The following is a 12186-nucleotide window of genomic DNA, read 5'->3' on the forward strand; positions in this document are numbered from 1 at the left end:
TATCCGTTGCTGTGTCGTTCCCATCACTTTCTTGAATTGCCCAGATTTTCACACAAGGAAACCTTAGCGAGCATCGGCGAAATACAAAAATGCTCGGGTCGCCCATTGACTTCAATGGGGTTCGTTACTCGAAACGAACCCTCGAGCATCGCGAAAAGTTCGTCCCGAGTAACGAGCACCCGAGCATTTTGGTGCTCGCTCATCTCTAGAAGTTAGCTCTTGCCATAACAGAACCAGCAGATGTATCTTAGTGAATATTAGTGAATGCTTTTGGAATATAAGGTAAAAAATTTATATTTTGTTGTTCTAAAAGACTTAAGCAATGACCTAAACACTAATAGTATGCAGTGAATAGAACCCATTGATTTCAATTTTTGGAACCAACCATGGAAGACGAACTATATGACCAGCCTTTAAGATTCTACTTAGCAACGCAACAAACGTACCCCTAGTGGATCTACAATCTACCTCCAGAGAAATGTGTAAATGCCAAATCCCAGTTCAGACAAACAGCTAAGCCATATCGAGCGGAAGGAGGGATTCTTTACAATGTGGAAAAGGAGGTTCCCACTAAAAGCCGGCTGCCAAATATCCTGAAGGCCTGTCATGACGACCCAATTTCTGGTGGCCATATTGGCAGAGATAAAACGTTAGCCAAAATATCTGACCGTTATTACTGGAAGGAAACGAAGAACGACGTTCTCCAGCATGTCAAAGTTTGTCCGAAATGTTTTGTCATAAATCCCAAAATCAGCAAGGAGGCGCCACCTCTCAACAGTATACAAGTGCCTGGAAAAGTATGAAGCTTAGTTGGGATTGATATGATTGGAACCCTTCAGGAAACCTCAAATGGCAACAAATATATAATTGCTGCCACTGATCATTTCTCCAAGTGGACTGAAGCAACAGTTCTTCCAGATAAGAGTGCCAAGTCAGTAGAAAATTATTTGTACTCCGCTATTTACTGCCCTAGCTCTATGGATGCTCTGATTAGCGACCGGGGACAAGAGTTTGTGAACTCAATCATCGACAACCTAATGCAACATTTTCAAACATCACCACATTTCATCTGCCTACCACCCACAAATGGCCAGCAGGAACATGACAATCGAACACTCAAAGAATGTCTTAGTATGCTTGTCAATGACCAAAGATACAACTGGGACCAGTTCATCCCTGGTGTTCTATTTGCCCATCACACATCTGTGCTTGCCTCAACCAAGTGAACTCCATTTGAAGTCATGGATGGAAGGCCAAGCTTCCTATGGACCTCAAATCCTCAGAAGATGACACTGTGGACCCCATACCCTTTTCAGATAATGCCAACCCTGATATGCTGGATACACTGACAACAATTCATAAAAAGCTACGGTTAATTGTCAGAAGCAACATCGACTCTGCCCAGGAACACCAGAAGAGTGCCTTTGGTCGCCAACACAACAGCAACAAAGAAATCACTGCTGTCTCCATTGTTTATATCAAGAATCAGTGCCATATTCATCACATGGGTTCAAAAATGGAACCACACTGGACTGGACCCTACGTAGTTGTGGAATCCTTGACCAAGACTTTCAACCCATAACCAAGTTCAAGAAGGAAGTATCTTAGCCCCAATCTTGGCCTTACATTTGGTAAAGTTGTGTACTATGGATGCACAGGGGTTTTTGGACAACCACATATAAAACCAAAGGTGATGGGAACTGCTACTTCTGGGCCATCAGCTACATGCTAACAGAATCAGAGGACAACCACTCCCTTCTCAGAGATAAAGTCATGAATACATGTACACTGACTAGACAAAAAAACTGCAGGACTGCTTATACCAAAATGTAACTGAATATGTGACCACCTCTGGCATCTCTTGTGCAGGAGTCCGGGCAACTGATGCAGAGATCATGCCACAGCGAATCTGTTGAGTTGCAAAATCGTCATCCACACAAAAGTAGGTGACTCCATGGTTTGGTTGACCTATCCTGCAGGCTTCAGTCTGCAGTCAACAACAGAACATGCACTTTATCTTAAAAACAAGCATGATCATTTTGATTTTGTTATCAGTGTTCAACTTTGAACATTAAGGCTGTGTTCCCATGGGACGGATTATGTGCAGAATTGCCACACGGAAATTCCGCAGCATGTTTAAACCCGAGTCTAACCAACATAGTCATAGTAACATAGTAACACAGTTCGTAAGGCCGAATGAAGACAATGTCCATCTAGTTCAGCCCGTTATCCTCCTGTGTTGCTGATCCAGAGGAAGACAAAAAACCCCAAGAGCAGAAGCCAATAGCCCTTTTTGGGGACAAATTCCTTCCCGACTCCCTAATGGCAATCAGACTGTTCCCTGGATCAACCCCTAATAGTTCCTACCTGCCTGTATACCCGGAATAACAATTAGCCTAATATTTATATCCTGTAATATCCTTCCGCTCCAGAAAGACATCAAGTCCCCTTTTAAACTCCTCTATGGATTTTTCCATCACCACTTCCTCCGGTAGAGAGTTCCACAGTCTAACTGCTCTTACAGTAAAGAATCCCCTTCTATGTTGGTGATGAAACCTGCTTTCCTCTAATCGTAGCGGATGCCCCCTTGTTACCGTCGCAGTCCTGGGTATAAACAGATCATGGGAGAGATCCTTGTATTGTCCCCTCATGTACTTATACATGGTTATTTGCCCCTTAGCCGTATTTTTTCTAGAGTAAATAGTCCCAATTTTGATAGCCTCTCTGGGTATTCCAATCCCTTCATTCCGTTTATTAGTTTAGTCGCCCTTCTTTGAACCCCCTCAAGCACTGTGACATCTTTCCTGAGCACCGGTGACCAGAATTGTACGCAGTATTCCATGTGGGACCTGACAAGTGCCTTATATAGTGGGGGGATAAGGTTCTCGTCCTTCGCCCCCATGCCTCTTTTAATGCACCCCAAGAGTTTATTTGCTTTTGCAGCAGCTGACTGGCATTGGTTGCTCCAGTTTAGTCTACAATCCACTAGTACCCCCAGGTCTTTTTACATCTCACTTTTCCCTAGCAGTACCCCATTTAGTGTATATTGGTAACATCCATTCTTGCTGCCCATGTGCAGAACCTTACATTTATCAACATTGAACTTCATTTGCCATTTTTCTGCCCAAGCCCCCAGCTTATCTAGGTCTGTTTGTAGCCGTACATTGTCCTCCGTTGCATTGATTATCTTGTATAATTTTGTGTCATCTGCAAATATTGATATTTTACTGTGCAGCCCCTCTATCAGGTCTTTGATAAATATATTGAACAGAATGGGCCCAATACTGACCCTGTGGCCCAATCAGAGTATGAACCGTTTATTACCACTCTCTGCTTTCTATCTCTGAGCCAATTCTTTACCGAAATACACACGTTTTCACCCAATCCGATGAGTCGATGAGATTTTGAAAACAGTGCGCAGAATTCAAATCCATGACATGTTAATTTTAGCGCCATTTCCGCACCGGGAGTCCGTCTCCACTTCCCACGGGTATAGCTCAATGGAATTTGCTTCAAATTCCGCACCAAATAGTGCAGGTTCTGATCCGGCATCCCTAGGGTGGATTTTCAGCAGAAAGATCAGATGGAAATTCCGTTGAAAATCCACCCGGTGTGAACCCTGTAGTGAGCCGGTCTTAGAAGTTATGAACAGTCTAATGAATTGAACGTTATGTTACAATTGCGTTATAGTGTTTGGGTGCTTCATGTGAACGTGTGAACACTACTAAGACGTGCGGCAGGAATCTTCCATCTGTGTGTAAATCTAATATTTTTACTGATTGAAGTTTTTCTGGTTGAAGTAATAAAAGTCTATCTGTTTACAGTTTTAGGATTTACGTCCCTTACCTTTCCTGACAAAGCTGAACCCCCAAGAAAATGGGAAAACATTAAGCTATTCTTGTGTATATCACTCAACACTACTGTTATCATGGGGGTATAATCCGGCCTGAGGGGGTATGAACTGGCTTGGCCATAATATACCCGGGGGAATAATCTAGTCTAGGCCCTTTAAACCCCGGGTATATTCCGGACTGGTGGTATACTCTGGCCTGTTACACCGGCTTGCCGTTGCCTATGATGGCTATTTCAGGTGATATGGGTAGGCAGTACAGAAGTCGTACAATGCATTATCATAGTGATCAGAGGTTTTTTGCTCACTTTCCCCTATTTGTATAGAAAATTTAAAAATTTTAAAAATCTCACATATTTGGTATCATCATATCCATATACCTGTACAATAAATTGAACACACTATTTATCCTGCACAGCCAAAACTGTAAGAAAAAAAAACTCTAAAAACCACAGGCAAAATGCTTATTTAAGTGAACAAAAAAGCCGTATGAACCCCAAAATGGTACCAATCAAAGTACAGTAAAAAAATTATAGAATTGAGGTTTTCTTTCTCTTCTCTAAAAAAAAATTGATAAAAATTCTACAATACTTTGGCCCTCATACGGCCCTGTCGATGGAAAAATAAAAGATCTATGGCTTCTGAAAAGTGGAGATGAAAATTCCCCCAAATGATTGCGTCCTTTGGGCCATAATAAGGCTGTGTCCTTAAGGGGTTAATACAGGCAGTCCTATTGAAGTGGGGTTGTCTGGTAACTGGTAATTAAGACTCCTTTTGAGGATCAGGACCGGGGTGATATCACAGCATCAGCCCCGGCTCATGTGATCCTCACACCGGCGCATGCTCACTGACACTTTGGCGCTGGACGCCGGCGGGGACAATTCTCTGCTGGTGTAAGGACTGATTGTTTGGCTTGGAGGTTGACCTTCCAGCCAGTCCATCAGCCTTAGCTTGTGTATCTTTCTTCCTGTTCCTCCTCACAGAGGACGCCGGTTCTACTCTTGGTCTGAAGGTGTTTCCTGGTCATGTCGGCGGCTCCGGCTCCTGACCTGCGTCTCAGTTAAGATAATTCAGCTGGTCATTTACATATTTATCTGTAGCGCTTGCACATCAGTTTCTCTGTACTCTTGGGGTTTATTTTCTCTCCTTTGCCACTATAACCTTTCACCATCTAGGGAAAGTCAGGATCGCCCCAGGTTACTGATGTGGGGTTGCCCTCATCATGGTGAGTGCTCCACTGGTAGGTAGGGGTTTCTCTTATCTGATGATTCAGAGTTGGTTTCCCCATCTCCCCTGTGTGTTTCCTTTTTACACTCTTGTGTAATTCGCATTTATACTGTGTGGATACATTTGTTCTTTTAGGATGTAATCGATATGGCAGATCTAACATTTTGGTTCTTCTCCAGGATCTATTTATTCTAGGAAGTCATCATCCAAACACAAGGAGACCTACGGACAATCACAGGGGTGGTCTCTGAAGAATGGGGCCACGTTGGTTCTAGACTGTTGTGGGATGTTTGAGATACATTAGAGTGTTCACCCACTTTTGGGGTCAGATATGCAAGTCTTGGGGTCCATATAATCCAATAAATGTATCTTACAGATCTGATTATTCTGTGTAATTAATGTATTCATATGACAACAACATATTTCACCACGCCAAATACAGAATATATCCACTCACCGTCATGGTGAAAAACATAACATGCCCCGAACATTGCTGCTGTGTGCAAAAATCTCAATTAGTACATTGTAGTATCTGGCTGCTCGGGAATGAATGGAATAGCAGTGTACAGTATTATTATATTGGCACTGGATGGTAACACTAAGTGGGCACCAATGGCAATACTACATGGGCACTGTATTAAATATCATGTAGACACTACATAGCAGTATCATGTGGACACTATAGGGAAGTATAATGTGAGAACTCTATAGCAGTACCAAGTTAGTACTGTATGGTAGTACTATGTGGGCATGGGTGGAAGGATCATATAAGAACTCTATAGCAGTACCAAGTTAGTACTGTAGGGTAGTACTGTGTGGGCATGGGTGGAAGGATCATATAAGAACTCTATAGCAGTATCAAGTGGGCACTGCATGGTAGTATGGGCACTGTATAAAAGTGTCACTTGAGCACTGTATGATGCTATTATATGGGCGCTGTGTTGTACTATTAGGTACTGACTGGCAGTGCTATCTAGATATTAGATTATTATAATGTCATTATTATTCAGTGTCCCACTCTAAAAACAAATTAGTACTTTACAACATCCGGCAGCTCAAAGACAGTTAGGCCTCATGTCCGCTTGCATGCATGGAATCCCGCAGCAGAATCCAGGCGTGTCCGCAGACGTGGGCAGGAAAATACATTTTCTTACCTGTCCAGCTCCAGCACGGATCTCCTCTGTGCCGGACGGATCTTATTTCTTCAGCACAGCGGATGCGTCCAAACGCACCAGCCAACGTGCTGGACGCATGTGCAGTGCAATTTTTAAAAAAAGTCTCCTGCTTTCCCGCGGTTCTGCGGCACGTCTACAATGACAGCTGTGGCTGCGCTGCAGATTGGACACCTTCCATTGACTTCAATGGAAGCCATCCTGCTGGATCCACAGAAAAATAAAAAATGCTGCGATTACCTTTGGCGTGTGCGATCCGCAGGCCGGGAGAAAAATCAGATCCGCATGCTTAAAATTGTTTTGCGGATGCTAATGCATCCCTATGGGGGCTAGAGGTGCGGATCCCCACAAATCAAATCTGCCCGTTGACATTGGGCTTTAGGGTAACGGCACATTCACACCTGCATCGTCTCAATGGATCAAGTTTTATTCAAAATGGAAGTGATAGAAAGTATCTGTACGCTTTTCACTTACATCTGTTTTTCAGCGTGGTAGTCGTGCCTCTTTAATGGCTGTGGCTCAGTGGTTAACGCTGTTGCCTTGCAGTGCTGGGGTCCTAGGTACAAATCTCAAGGGCAACATCAACTTTAAAAAACCTCCATATATCCACCCCCCTTGGTCAGACTTAAACCTTCAGTTCATATTGACAGGTTCCCTTTAACCCGATAAGGACCAGGTAACATAAATATGCAGTGCTTGGTCCTGGGCTTTAATCCTGTGTCAAAGTAAAAAATATGGCGCAGGATGAAAGCTCCTGCAATCTAGGAACAGGTCCTCAGATGACAGTGAAAGCCGAGGACCCGGAGGAGAAGGCAGAACGGGTTTTTAACTGCTTCTGTGGGCGTCATGGCGATCACTGAGTGCTAGGTAGTGTATAAAGAAAGCAGAAGTGCCCCCTTACATGGCAGAGCTGTAGTGTCTTAGCAGAGCCAGATCAGCTCTGTTAGTGACTGTTACTGGGGCTCTTATGGATGCGGCTCCTATGGCTGCCCCCGTTACAGTGGAGAAGTGTGAAACAGAAAAAATTGACAATGTGAGGACTTATATGACGTCATTGGGGACACAGATTTTAAAAAACATTGTTACAAAAATAAGTTTAAAAAATGACTGCATAAAATACAAATATATATTAACCCCCTCCCCCTCCCCCGCGCCAACGCGGACCCAAACCGCCTCCATAGAGATTATATATCATAATGTCAGAAACCAGAATCCATTCCTGTAATTTATTATATCGCCAATATACTCATTTTAAGAATAAACTATAATTTAAATGTATTTTTTGTATCCCTTTTTACCCGTAAGAAAACAAACCAAGAAAGAATGAGAAAAAAATTCTGTGAAATAAAAAAATATTTAAAAACCAGTCATATGCGTCATGGAAAAAAACACAGCAAAGTAATTTGGGTAATTGTAGAAAAAAAAAATAAGCCTGTAAAATCCCTAAAAAAGTGCCCGGTCCTTAAGGGGTTAAGCATAGACGTCATAATATCAGCACAAACCATTTCCTGTTTTTTGAGGAAGTAGATGATATAATTCATTACAGGGTGTGAAGTCGCCCGCCGCGGAGGCTCTGCAGGTAAGTCTCAGATCACCTGCCGTCTGCACACATCAGTAGGGTGCGGTCATGCTGACTCGTGCGGCGGACGTGGTGACAGCTCAATCACTACTGAATCGTTACTGGAAAATCACAGTTACTTTCTGCACGCCGAGATAAGAAGTCTCGTAAGTTGTGAAATGGCGCCGGCGCAGGCCTGCACGGGTTGGGAAATGTCATTTGTCCTTTTCCTGCACAAGGCATCTAAACATCACGGACAGCCATCGTATTTTCCGGACTGATCAGACAGACGCACTGAATGATGAGGGTGTAAGCGGTGTCTGTAGGTCAGATAGGGTGTAAGCGGTGTCTGTAGGTCAGATAGGGTGTAAGCGGTGTCTGTAGGTCAGATAGGGTGTAAGCGGTGTCTGTAGGTCAGATAGGGTGTAAGCGGTGTCTGTAGGTCAGATAGGGTGTAAGCGGTGTCTGTAGGTCAGATAGGGTGTAAGCGATGTCTGTAGGTCAGATAGGGTGTAAGCGGTGTCTGTAGGTCAGATAGGGTGTAAGCGGTGTCTGTAGGTCAGATAGGGTGTAAGCGGTGTCTGTAGGTCAGATAGGGTGTAAGCGGTGTCTGTAGGTCAGATAGGGTGTAAGCGGTGTCTGTAGGTCAGATAGGGTGTAAGCGATGTCTGTAGGTCAGATAGGGTGTAAGCGGTGTCTGTAGGTCAAATAGGGTGTAAGCGGTGTCTGTAGGTCAGATAGGGTGTAAGCGGTGTCTGTAGGTCAGATAGGGTGTAAGCGGTGTCTGTAGGTCAGATAGGGCGTAAGCGGTGTCTGTAGGTCAGATAGGGCGTAAGCGGTGTCTGTAGGTCAGATAGGGCGTAAGCGGTGTCTGTAGGTCAGATAGGGCGTAAGCGGTGTCTGTAGGTCAGATAGGGCGTAAGCGGTGTCTGTAGGTCAGATAGGGCGTAAGCGGTGTCTGTAGGTCAGATAGGGTGTAAGCGGTGTCTGTAGGTCAGATAGGGTGTAAGCGGTGTCTGTAGGTCAGATAGGGCGTAAGCGGTGTCTGTAGGTCAGATAGGGTGTAAGCGGTGTCTGTAGGTCAGATAGAGTGTAAGCGGTGTCTGTAGGTCAGATAGGGTGTAAGCGGTGTCTGTAGGTCAGATAGGGTGTAAGCGGTGTCTGTAGGTCAGATAGGGTGTAAGCGGTGTCTGTAGGTCAGATAGGGTGTAAGCGGTGTCTGTAGGTCAGATAGGGTGTAAGCGGTGTCTGTAGGTCAGATAGGGTGTAAGCGGTGTCTGTAGGTCAGATAGCGATATCAGCTTATCACCGGCGTTTACCACGAGACGTGAAATAATGAGGATTACGGTCTCCACACCGGCTCAAGGACCCGCGGACTAAAATAACTCGCGGACGCACAGAATATCTTTCACGGACGAGAAAAGTGCCTGATTTTTACGGACTGTCCAGGAATTTCTGCATGATTGGCAGCCCTGCTCTGTAGCTGTAGGGACTGGTTATGTTCAAGAGACTACATGTGTACTCAGGGCTCGGTGCCTGTGATAGTCCACAAACGGATGGATGGATTATAAATGCATGGATGATGGATGGGTGGGTGAATGATGGATGGAAGATGGATGGGTGGATGAAGAATGGATGTGTATCACATGGATGACGGATGGATGGATATATGATGGATGACAGATGGATGAGTATGAGATGGGTGGGTGTGAGATGGATGATGGTTGGATAGATGAGTATGAGATGGATGATGGATAGTTGTGTATGACATGGATGATGGATGACTGATGGATGAGTATGAGATGGATGATGGAGATGATGGGTGAATGGATGACAGATGGATGAGTATAAGATGGATGGGTATGAGATGAATGATGGATAGTTGTGGATGACATGGATGATGGATGAGTATGAGATGGATGACAGATGGATGAGTATGAGTTGGATGGGTATGAGATGGATGTTGGTTGGAAAGAGGAGTATGAGATGGATGTTGGTTGGATAGATGAGTATGAGATGAATGATGGATAGTTGTGGATGACATGGATGATGGATGAGTATGAGATGGATGACAGATGGATGAGTATGAGTTGGATGGGTATGAGATGGATGTTGGTTGGATAGATGAGTATGAGATGGATGTTGGTTGGATAGATGAGTATGAGATGAATGATGGACAGTTGTGTATGACATGGATGATGGATGAATGGATTATGAAGATGATGGATGAGATGGATTGATCTTGTATCTGTAACACCTTGTGATATCCATCGTCAAGTTGTTGTCGCCTTGTAATGTGGGCGCCATCTTTGTTACAGATTTAGGGCGGAGTCATACGTCCGTATTTGCGCAGGTATTTGTGCACGCAAAATCTGCTTGCACTTAACACAGAATACAGAACAAATTGATTTCATGGGGTCCGCTCTATCCTCCTGCGTTTTGCACAGCAAACGTGCCATAGAAGTCTCGGCAGGTACGTGAATATGCCAGGGGAATCACTGCGCAAAACACGGGGAAAAAAGACAGAATTTAATAGCTATTAAATTCCATAAAAAGGGAGGGTCACGGGTTATGCACCTCTTCAAACCCCGTTCATGCGCAAATACACTGCGCTGCGGAGAGTGTGCTTGCACAAGCACTCGTGCGACGCCGCGCTTACTGTGAGACTTCGGGCACATGGCCGCATGTGTGCTCCATATTACACCAGTGAATCGGACGCATTGATTTAAACTGGTTCTTTCACATGAGTGTATTTTTTCGTGCGATCATGTAAAAAAATATGTGACACGTTCTATCTGTGTGCGCATTTGCATCGGCTTGCAGAAACGAGCGTGACATACGCAAAAACCTGTGTACTCACTGCGTATATGTGCACAATGTGATTTTGTACGTATATTTTGTGCGTGGAAACACACAGTGGCATTTACGCACACAAATACGCGCGGCAGCAGCAAAATACACGGGCATAATAGATTTCTGGTTGAAATGTGCCTACGCCCATGTGGACAAGGCCTAAGGAGCGCTGACAGGCACTGTTTGTTCCCCTTCAGCAGCTAGAGCCACGGCCGAAGAGGGGGGTCTTAGAACGGGCGCTGCAGGGCCTGCGACGTGTTTTAAGCATTCTGTAAGTGGGAACGCTACTCCTACGGAGCATCTGAGGTCGGGTCTATGATGATGTATTTAGTGGTTACGCCGTGAGTAATGGGATGTAGACCTCTGCTGATAAAATATGAGGGCGCCTTACTGCTGCCAGGAGGAACTAATGAGGAATTTGTGTAAATGTCAGTGAGAGACGCCGGGGATGAAATTGATTACTGTCGCTTTAAGAGTACTGTCGCTTTAAGAGTACTGTCGCTTTAAGAGTACAGTCGCTTTAAGTGAGACAGCTTGTTCCACCTATATATTACATAACGTTCCCCAGACTCGCCGGCGGAGCGCAGTATTTTTTATGATGCAACTTTAAAGTTATTTTTATAGAGAAAGAAAGTGCCGCCTCCGTTTGTCATCGCGCGACAACATGAGGTGGGTCAGCTTGTTGCTAAGCAACAACCAAGGTAAACCCGGAAACAAACTGCAGTGACGCAATAGTTTGCGGTCTGAACGGAAGGGAGCGAGTCAGAGCGGCTGCACACGGGCGTAAGTAATAATATCTTTATTTTTATAGTGCCAACGTATTCTGCGGCGCTTTTGAAGCACAGGGAGCTCAATGAGGACGGGGTGGGGTGGTACAGGATGCACGGGGGCAGGAAAGGTACCTGATAGGCGTAATTTGAGGGCAGCGGACTAAATCAGGTGAGTCGGTATGCTTCTTTGAGAAGGTGAGTCTTCAGGGCATGTCTGAAGTTCCATGCTTCGGGGATTGTCCGGACGTTCTATGCGTCCCAGAGGATCGGTGCAGCTCTGGAGAAGTTCTCTAGGTGAGCAGGTGAGGTTCGGATTAGGGCGGCATCCAGTCTGAGTGTGTCAGCGGAGCGGAGCGTGCAGGCTGGGTAATGTATGGGCAGGAGAAAGGTGATGTACGGTGGTGCAGCGACATGGAGAGCTTTGTGGGTGAGGGTGAGGAGTTTGAATTTAGTTCTGTAGTGTATGGGCAGCCAGTGCAGCGACTGACATAGTGCAGGGGCGACTGAGAAACAGCTGGGTGGGAAGAGTCTAGCTGCTGCATTTAGTATGGATTGGAGAGGGGAGACTCTGGTGCGGGGAAGGCCAATGGACAGCGAGTTGCAGTAGTCGAGTCTGGAATGAATGACAGTGACAACAAGTGTCTTCAACGTGTCCGTGGTCAGAACAGCCAGATTTTAGCAATATTCTAGAGGTGCATGTGGCATGTTTGGGCCAGAGATTACATGTGGCGGATAAAGGAGAGGTCAGAGTCCAGT

The 12186-nt window shown here is 45.1% G+C and overlaps 1 protein-coding gene across 10 annotated transcripts in view; it reads left to right on the forward strand.

The window, feature by feature from the left end:
* The first annotated feature begins 7865 nt into the window (after nucleotides 1–7865).
* The window catches only part of LOC136631943 (uncharacterized), a 33347-nt gene continuing 29026 nt past the window's right edge, over nucleotides 7866–12186 (forward strand). For 2 of the 10 annotated variants that reach the window (XM_066606438.1, XM_066606447.1), the window contains exon 1: nucleotides 7866–7974. The gene's annotated coding sequence lies outside the window, so the exon portion shown is untranslated. Of the gene's footprint in view, nucleotides 7975–11183; nucleotides 11444–11551; nucleotides 11733–12186 lie in introns of those variants that run through there. The other 8 variants (XM_066606437.1, XM_066606443.1, XM_066606440.1 and 5 more) reach the window with 5 other exon arrangements.

This window comes from Eleutherodactylus coqui, chromosome 6 (genome assembly GCF_035609145.1).
Source record: "Eleutherodactylus coqui strain aEleCoq1 chromosome 6, aEleCoq1.hap1, whole genome shotgun sequence".
NCBI classification, from domain to species: domain Eukaryota; kingdom Metazoa; phylum Chordata; class Amphibia; order Anura; family Eleutherodactylidae; genus Eleutherodactylus; species Eleutherodactylus coqui.